The sequence below is a fragment of the Entelurus aequoreus genome, linkage group LG08 (genome assembly GCF_033978785.1).
Source record: "Entelurus aequoreus isolate RoL-2023_Sb linkage group LG08, RoL_Eaeq_v1.1, whole genome shotgun sequence".
NCBI classification, from domain to species: Eukaryota; Metazoa; Chordata; class Actinopteri; order Syngnathiformes; family Syngnathidae; genus Entelurus; species Entelurus aequoreus.
The window spans coordinates 74,157,314-74,167,484 of NC_084738.1; positions in this window are offsets into that span (position 1 = coordinate 74,157,314).

Genomic DNA, 10,171 nt, shown 5'->3' on the forward strand with positions numbered 1-10,171 from the left:
AGCAAAAATATGGCAATATCGCGAAATGATCAAGTATGACACATAGAATGGATCTGCTATCCCCGTTTGAATAAAAAAAAATCATTTCAGTAGGCCTTTAACCATACTTGCCAACCCTCCCGTTTTTAGCGGGAGAATCCCGGTATTCAGCGCCTCTCCCGACAACTTCCCGGCAGAGATTTTCTCCCGACAAACTCCCGGTATTCAGCCGGAGCTGGAGGCCACGCCCCCTCCAGCTCAATGAGGACCTGAGACTGCGTGTGGGCAAGATGAAGAAATACGCTTGCAAGTTCCAAAATGAATGGAAACAAGGGAAGGTGTATGTTGCCTGTAAATTTTGTAGAACAGACTTCTCCATTGAACACGGTGGCCGAAATGATATACTCATTAAGAACGGAGAAGTTAAACAGGACAATACTGCCATCTAATGGACAGCCACAGGAACACTGAAATTCAAGTATTTTATATTTTTTTTAATGTAAATAAAAAAAAAAATAAATAAATAAAATAAAATATATATATATATATATATATATATATATATATATATATATATATATATATATATATATATATATATATATATATATATATAGCTACAATTCACTGAAAGTCAAGTATTTCATACATATATATATATATATATACATATATATATATATATATATATATATATATATATATATATATATATATATATATATATATATATATATATATATATATATATATATATATATATATATATATATATATATATGTATGAAATACTCGAGTTGGTGAATTCTAGCTGTAAATAACCACGCCCCCAACCACGCCCCCCGCTCCCAACTCCCCCGGACCAACCCCCCCCCAACCCACCACCTCCCGATATTGGAGGTCTCAAGGTTGGCAAGTATGCCTTTAACCTTGTTGGAGGTACCGAACCCCACCAGTTTCATATGCGCGTTCACCGAACCCTTCTTTAGTGAAAAATAAAGCCACAAAACTGACCTTCCTTTGAGCAGATTGAGTTTCTGGAGCATCACATTTGTGGGGTCAATTAAACGCTCAAAATGGCCAGAAAAAGAGAACTTTCATGTGAAACTCGACAGTCTATTCTTGTTCTTAGAAATGAAGGCCATTCCACAAAATTGTTTGGGTGACCCCAAACTTTTGAACGGTAGTGTATATTTTATAGTTATTTGAATGACGCTTACCATAATATGTTACGTTAACATACCAGGCACGTTCTCAGTTGGTTATTTATGCCTCATATAACGTACACTTATTCAGCTTGTTTTTCCACTATTCTTTATTTATTTTAAATTGCCTTTCAAATGTCTATTCTTGCTGTTGGCTTTTATCAAATAAATTTCTCCAAAAAATGCGACTTATATATGTTTTTTTCCTTCTTTTTTATGCATTTTCGGCCGGTGCGACTTATACTCCGGAGCGACTTGTACGCCGAAAAATACAGTATATATATATATATAAGAAAAATACTCCTACCCCCTTAACCCCGCCCCCCCCGCCCCCCTGCCCCGCCCACCTACCCCCCCCCCCCAAAATCTCCCGAATTCGGAGGTCTCAAGGTTGGCTAGTATGCTGCTCATTTCAAGTCAAGTAATGACAGTCTGATGGGTGATGGCGAGGAGCAGTTTGCGCCGCCAGGCCCCGCCCAACCACGAATGGGTACTAATAGCCACCGACCCGTCCGGCGCCTCGACGTCTCGTCATCGTCATTTCAACCAAGCCCCGAATTCGGGGAGCCAAGTTATGAACGTTGAAAGTTTCTCGGCGGGCCGTCAAATTCAAGTTCGGCACAAAGCCACGCCCACATCCTAGGTCGTAGGCAAAATTTCTTCGGAATTTATCATCGCCCATCCGTCTACATGGTACCGTGTTTTTCGGAGTATAAGTCGCTCCGGAGTATAAGTCGCACCGGCCGAAAATGCATAATAAAGAAGGAAAAAAATATATATAAGTCGCATTAAATAATAAATAATATTATTTGATATTTTACGCTAATGTGTTAATAATTTCACACATAAGTCGCTCCTGAGTATAAGTCGCACCCCCAAAACTATGAAAAAAACTGCGACTTATAGTCCGAAAAATACGTTACACTACATAAGAACATTGTATTATCTAACAATTAACGTTTATAAATGACAATGGCTACAGTCGAGTATGGGTATTGATTCCCAGGTACAGAGAATCTGTACCGTATCGGTTCAAATGTGACCGATATCCATCCAGAGTCTTCGGTACTAATGATACTGGAAAAAAAAGCTGGTTTCGATGGTTACTTGGATGCATACTTCGCTTCGGAGTAGGGATGTCCGATAATGGATTTTTGCCGATATCCCATATTCCGATATTGTCCAACTCTTTAATTACCGATACCGATATCAACCGATACCGATATCAACCGATATATGCAGTCGTGGAATTAACACATTATTATGCCTAATTTGGACAACCAGGTATGGTGAAGATAAGGTACTTTTTTTTTTAAATTAGAAAAATAAGATAAATAAATTAAGAACATTTTCTTGAATAAAAAAGAAAGTACAACAATATAAAAACAGTTACATAGAAACTAGTAATGAATGAAAATGAGTAAAATTAACTGTTAAAGGTTAATTGTAAGTGTATCTTGTGTTTTTCATGTTGATTTAATAAAAAAAAACAAAAAAAAACCGATACCGATAATAAAAAAACCGATACCGATAATTTCTGATATTACATTTTAACGCATTTATTGGCCGATAATATCGGTATTATCGGACATCTCTACTTCGGAGTATTGATATTTTTTTACTACGGCACCAAAGCACGTTGCATGGAGGACGCAAATTAGCGGGACACAACTGGAATGTGTCATCGATACGATACCGCCATAGCATGGAAATCTCTATCGCCGGGCAAACTGATTCAGTGGACGGTTGCTAAAGCGCAAGATGTCAATGTGCTATAAAACATATTAAAATGTTAGCATTAGCGCCGAGCAAGATAGCGCTAAAGACCAGACCTGTGGTGACGTTTCGTCACGCCATGGAAATGTCTGAAACTGTTAGCGAGCATGCTAACGGTTAGCATGCTCGCTAGTTAGCTAGTGATAGCGTTGCGTAATTTAAGTGCTGTGGTAGCGTCCTAAAGATGCAGAAAAAGTGGAGAAAACGTGAAGTTGTTTGTACAACTTTTATAAAAACAGATTTATGGGTTTGCGGTAATTTCTTCCGCAACAAACGTGACTTTGTAGCGCTCGCTCCGACACGTCTTTCTCAAGATGATCTATGATGACAACTGCGCTGATGCCATCAACGTTGTGGGAGGAAAGAGAGGAAACGAGGAGGACGTTGAAGGCACCTAATTGTCTCGAGGACACTTCCATCCTTCACTGTTAAGATCAATAGATGTCTTGATCAAGGCGGATGTGAGGAGGTTGTCCTCGGATCAGAGGTCAAAGACAAGGGGGCGGGTCATGGTTTAGTGGCGAGGAGGACTTCCTGTCAGGGGCGTCACTAGCTTTTAAGGACAGGGGGGGCTTAGCCCCCAGGAGATGCACAGGATGCGAGCGAACGTAGCACACGAGCACAAAACTTCACAAACGGCTAACAAAGACTTAGAAATTAATCATTGTTATTATTATTATTTCAGTGGGTTTATTTTCAATGTGTGTTCAGTACAACAACCAACATGGGTTAGCACAGTGACATTTTGTTTTCATCATCAACAAGAAACAATGACTTGCATGATCCTGCAAGATACACTGAAACACAATGAAAGTGGTGGCATTAGCTTCTATGTTATTACTTCACAACATAGATGCTAATGCCACCACTTTCGCTCACAATGCAATAATTGTTTATTCCCAACTATTTTGAAGTTGCACAGATTACATTTTGGGCACATATGTGACTAAAATGGTTGTAAATTCAAGCCCTGGAAATATTACTTGATTACTTGAATTAAAGTAATATCTGGATCGGGATAATTTGGCTTGTATATAATATGTTTATATATATATTTTATGGCAAGCCGTTAAGGAGATTAAATATATATGGAAGTCTGAATAGAAATGAGAAACTTTTATATATACTGTAAATAAGAAAGACTTAGAGTCTGTCTGCTGATCTGAAAAAGAGCCAAAGCTGTCAAAGAGCTGAGGGACCGTCTTCAAATTGCAATGCTGAAAGAAATAATGCAAACAATAAAATGTAACTTCCAGGGCTTGAGATTAACGTAGTCCCGTCGTCCCAGGGACGGTAAAAAAAAATGCACGGCACGAAATTAAATGCTCCCCGGGACGATGGCTTCTAACCATTTTTTTTCTTTTTCTTTTTATGTATTTATTCATTTTCCATTTTATATTAAATGTCTTGGTTTTTCCACCCTCTGAAAATCCTATGAAATGTTTAACAAGCCATCCTATAATAATACAACAGCTATTAATGTAACAATACAATAAAACAAATATATTTAATGATGTTGTTTTCATTATTTCAACAATGGGCTAATGTATATTACTTTATATAGATTCTTTTATATAGATTCTACAAGAAACACAACACTTAAAAACTAAATTATTTACAATTGCAGACACAAGGTTCTTGTTCCGCAGTGCTGTGTGCTAATGTGATTCGTACACCTGCAGGACCGCAAGCAAGGTCGCAGAGAAAATGCGGACTGGATTTTGAGTGATGTGGGAATTTTCTATATAAACAAGTCCAAGGACCGCAAGCAAGGTCGCAGAGAAAATGCGGACTGGATTTTGAGTGATGTGGGAATTTTCTATATAAACAAGTCCAAGGACCGCAAGCAAGGTCGCAGAGAAAATGCAGACTGGATTTTGAGTGATGTGGGCATTTTCTATATATGAACAAGTGGAATGGATTGGATACCGACGCACTAAAGGGGCTCTCTACCTTACGCTATGAAGTGAGGGGAAACTGAGTGAATAATGACAGGTTATATGATTATTTATTTAAACTCATATTCGGCCACTTTATAATGAATATGTCGGCATGTATTTGTAAAAAAAAAAAAAAAAGAAAAATAGAACACTAAATTATTTAGGGGGGCTTAAGAACATTTTAGGGGGGCTTGAGCCCCCATAAAATAGGCCTAACAACGCCAATGCTTCCTGTCTTCCTCAGAAACTTACATAAAACATGTTTACTTCATACATGTATGTGTAGATACATACTATATCATATATAAAGGTGGAAACACTGCCCCCTATCTGTGAGTGATGTATTGCAGGAGGTGTGAGGATGGATTAGTTCTATATGTGTAGATACATACTATGTAATATATATATAAGATATAAACTATCATATAATGGTGGAAACACTGCCCCCTATCTGTGAGTGATATATTGCAGGAGGTGTGAGGATGGATTAGTTCTATATGTGTAGATACATACTATGTAATATAAATAAGATACAAACTATCATATAAAGGTGGAAACACTGCCCCCTATCTGTGAGTGGAATACTGCAGGACTAGTTGTAGGATGAAAGATATCAAAGATGCTTTGAGAGGAGATGACAAGCTCTTTATCGCTCTTCTCTATTTTTATACCCGCTCTCTTTCTCTTTCGCTTTCTCTTTCGCTTTCTCTCATCCGCTCTCGGCGAAACTTCTCCAAGTCCAGAGAAGATTAACCTTTGACCCCCTTAGCTAACTTTAAAACTCCGACAGCACGTTATTAACTTGGGAGGATTACAGCAAACATCTACTGGACGGATGCTCTTCATCATCCATTCATCATCCATCACCCATTCATGCAATTATCATCTTCATCATCCATTCATCATCCATAACCCATTCATGCAATTATTATCTTCATCATCCATTCATCATCCATAACCCATTCATGCAATTATCATATTCATCATCCATTCATCATCCATAACCCATTCATGCAATTATCATCTTCATCATCCATTCATAATCCATAACCCATTCATGCAATTATCATATTCATCATCCATTCATCATCCATAACCCATTCATGCAATTATCATCTTCATCATCCATTCATCATCCATAACCCATTCATGCAATTATTATCTTCATCATCCATTCATCATCCATAACCCATTCATGCAATTATCATATTCATCATCCATTCATCATCCATAACCCATTCATGCAATTATTATCTTCATCATCCATTCATCATCCATAACCCATTCATGCAATTATCATATTCATCATCCATTCATCATCCATCACCCATTCATGCAATTATCATCTTCATGATCCATTCATCATCCATAACCCATTCATGCAATTATTATCTTCATCATCCATTCATCATCCATAACCCATTCATGCAATTATCATATTCATCATCCATTCATCATCCATAACCCATTCATGCAATTATCATCTTCATCATCCATTCATCACCCATTCATACATTTATCATCTTCATCATCCATTCCTCACCCATTCATACATTTATCATCTTCATCATCCATTCATCACCCATTCATGCAATTATCATCTTCATCATCCATTCATCACCCATTCATACATTTATCATCTTCATCATCCATTCCTCACCCATTCATACATTTATCATCTTCATCATCCATTCATCACCCATTCATACATTTATCATCTTCATCATCCATTCATCATCCATCACCGGGAATTTTTCCAGTTCAAAAAACAACTTCGTTTTTTGTCCTGATTAAGAGGAATTTTTGACAGTAGAACGGTTGAAGTGGGTTGAAAAATGCAGGAGGAGTCAGAAAAAAGGGTGAAAAAAAGGGAATTCTATGAATTCCTGGAATTTTTGGGAACTTGGAAAAATGATGGTTTGAATTTCCAGGATGAGTGGAAAATGTTGAAGATGGAATGGTTTGAATCGGTTAAAATTTTTTGGAAATGGTGGAAGTTTGAAAAAAAGCCAAATCATTTTGAATGGGAAAAATGTCCCTGAAAACTGGAAATTCTTGGAAATCCAGGATTTTTTTTTTAATGTTGGAGAGCACACAATTTTGAACAGGCTGAATATTTTGGAGTTGGAACAGATCGAATCAGATAAAAAATGTGGGAATTAAATTCCCATTGAATTCATTTCAATGGGAATTTCATGGAAATTTGGGAATTTCGGGAAAAGCGGGTATTATTTGATTAAGACTTGAATTTTCTGAATGGTTGGTGTTGGAATTTTTCAAATCGGTCGAGAAATGTTGAATTAGTAACATTTTTAATTGAGAAATTGTATCACGGAATTCCAGGAATTTCGGGAAAACCGGGGAATTTTTCCAGTTCAAAAAACAACTTTGGTTTTTTTCCTGATTAAGAGGAATTTTTTAACGGTAGAACGGTTGAAGTTGGTTGAAATATGTGGGAGGAGTAGTCGCCAGAAAAAATGGTGAAAAAAAGGGAATTCTAGGAATTCCTGGAATTTTTTGGAACTTGTAAAAATGATGGTTTGAATTACCAGGATGAGTGGAATATGTTGAAGGTGGAATGGTTTGAATCGGTTAAAAAAATTTGGAAATGGTGGAAGTTTGAAAAATGGCCAATTCATTTTGAATGGGAAAAATGTCCCTGAAAACTGGGAAATCTTGAAAAAAAAATTTTAATGTTGGAGAGGACACAACTTTGAACAGGCTGAATATTTTGGAGTTGGAACGGATTGAATCAGATAAAAGATGTGGGAATTAAATTCCCATTGAATTAATTTCAATGGGAATTTCATGGAAATTTGGGAATTTCGGGAAAAGCGGGTATCATTTGAATAAGACTTGAATGTTCTGAATGGTTGGTGTTGGAATTTTTCAAATCGGTCGAGAAATGTTGAAGTAGTAACATTTTTAATTGAGAAATTGTATTACGGAATTCCAGGAATTTCGGGAAAACCGGGGAATTTTTCCAGTTCAAAAAACAACTTTGTTTTTTTTTCCTGATTAAGAGGAATTTTTTAACGGTAGAACGGTTGAAGTGGGTTGAAAAATGTGGGAGGAGTAGTCGCCAGAAAAAAGGGTGCAAAAAAGGGAATTCTAGTAATTCCTGGAATTTTTGGGAACTTGTAAAAATGATGGTTTGAATTACCAGGATGAGTGGAATAAGTTGAAGATGGAATGGTTTGAATCGGTTAAAAACATGTGGAAATCTGAAAAATGGCCAAATCATTTTGAATGGGAAAAATGTCCCTGAAAACTGGGAATTCTTGGAAATCCGGGATTTTATTTTTAATGTTGGAGAGCACACAAATTTGAACAGGCTGAATATTTTGGAGTTGGAACGGATTAAAATCAGATAAAAAATGTGGGAATTGAATTCCCATTGAATTAATTTCATTGGGAATTTCATGGAAATTTGGGAATTTCAGGAAAAGCGGGTATTATTTGATTAAGACTTGAATGTTCTGAATGGTTGGTGTTGGAATTTTTCAAATCGGTCGAGAAATGTTGAAGTAGTAACATTTTTGATTGAGAAATTGTATTACGGAATTCCAGGAATTTCGGGAAAACCGGGGAATTTTTCCAGTTCAAAAAACCACTTTGTTTTTTGTCCTGGTTAAGAGGAATTTTTTAAAGTGGTTTGAAAAAATGTGGAAGGAGTAGTCGCCAGAAAAAAGGGTCAAAAAAGGGTTTGAAAAAAAAAGGGGATTCTAGGAATTCCTGGAATTTTTTGGAACTTGGAAAAATGATAGTTTAAATTTCCAGGATGAGTGAAATATGTTGAAGGTGGAATGGTTTGAATCGGTTCAAAAAATTTGGAAATAGTGGAAGTTTGAAAAATGGCCAATTCATTTTGAATGGGAAAAATGTCCCGGAAAACTGAGAATTCTTGGAAATCCAGGATTTTTTTTTTTAAATGTTGAAGGAGAGCACACAATTTTGAACAGGCTGAATATTTTGGAGTTGGAACGGTTTGAATCAGATAAAAAATGTGGGAATTTAATTCCCATTGAATTTATTATTCAATTATTCCCATTTCAAAGGGAATTTCATGGCAATTTGGGAATTTCGGGAAAATAGGGTAATTTTGGAAAATGGTAAAAGACTTGAATGTTCTGAATGAGTTGAAATGATTGGTGTTGGAATTTTTCAAATCGGTCGAGAAATGTTGAAGTAGTAACATTTTTCATTGAGAAATTGTACTACGGAATTCCAGGAATTTCGGGAAAACCGGGAATTTTCCAGTTAAAAAAAACAACTTAGTTTTTTGTCCTGATTAAGAGGAATTTTTTGACGGTAGAACGGTTGAAGTGGGTTGAAAAAGTAGTCGCCATAAAAAAGGGTCAAAAAAGAGTTTGAAAATAAGGGAATTCTAGGAATTCCTGGAATTTTGAAAAATTAATATGATCATGTTGAAGGTGGAATGGTTGGAATCGGTTAAAAAAATGTGGAAATGGTGGAAGTTTGAAAAAGGGCCAATTCGTTTTGAATGGGAAAAATTTCCCGGAAAACCTGGAATTCTGGGAAATCTGGTAATTTTTGGAATTTGTCAAGGGAAATCCCGCAATTCCCGAATAGCCTGAACAGTTTGGAAAATGTGGTGGGGAAGGTGTATTACAACTGATGTCGTCATTACTGCCACAAGTGGTGGGGAAGGTGTATTACAACTGATGTCGTCATTACTGCCACAAGTGGTGGGGAAGGTGTATTACAACTGATGTCGTCATTACTGCCACAAGTGGTGGGGAAAGGTTTTACAACTGATGTCGTAATTACTGCCACAAGTGGCTGGGAAGGGTATTACAACTGATGTTGTTATTATTGCTGCCACAAGTGGTAGGGAAGGTGTATTAGAACTGATGTTGTCATTACTGCCACAAGTGGTGGGGAAGGTGTATTACAACTGATGTTGTTATTACTGCCTCAAGTGGTGGGGAAGGTGTATTACAACTGATGTCGTCATTACTGCCACAAGTGGTGGGGAAGGTGTATTACAACTGATGTCGTCATTACTGCCACAAGTGGTGGGGAAGGTGTATTACAACTGATGTCGTCATTACTGCCACAAGTGGTGGGGAAGGTGTATTACAACTGATGTTGTCATTATTACTGCCACAAGTGGTGGGGAAGGTGTATTACAACTTATGTCGTCATTACTGCCACAAGTGGTGGGGAAGGTGTATTACAACTGATGTCGTCATTACTGCCACAAGTGGTGGGGAAGGTGTATTACAACTGATGTCGTCATTACTGCCA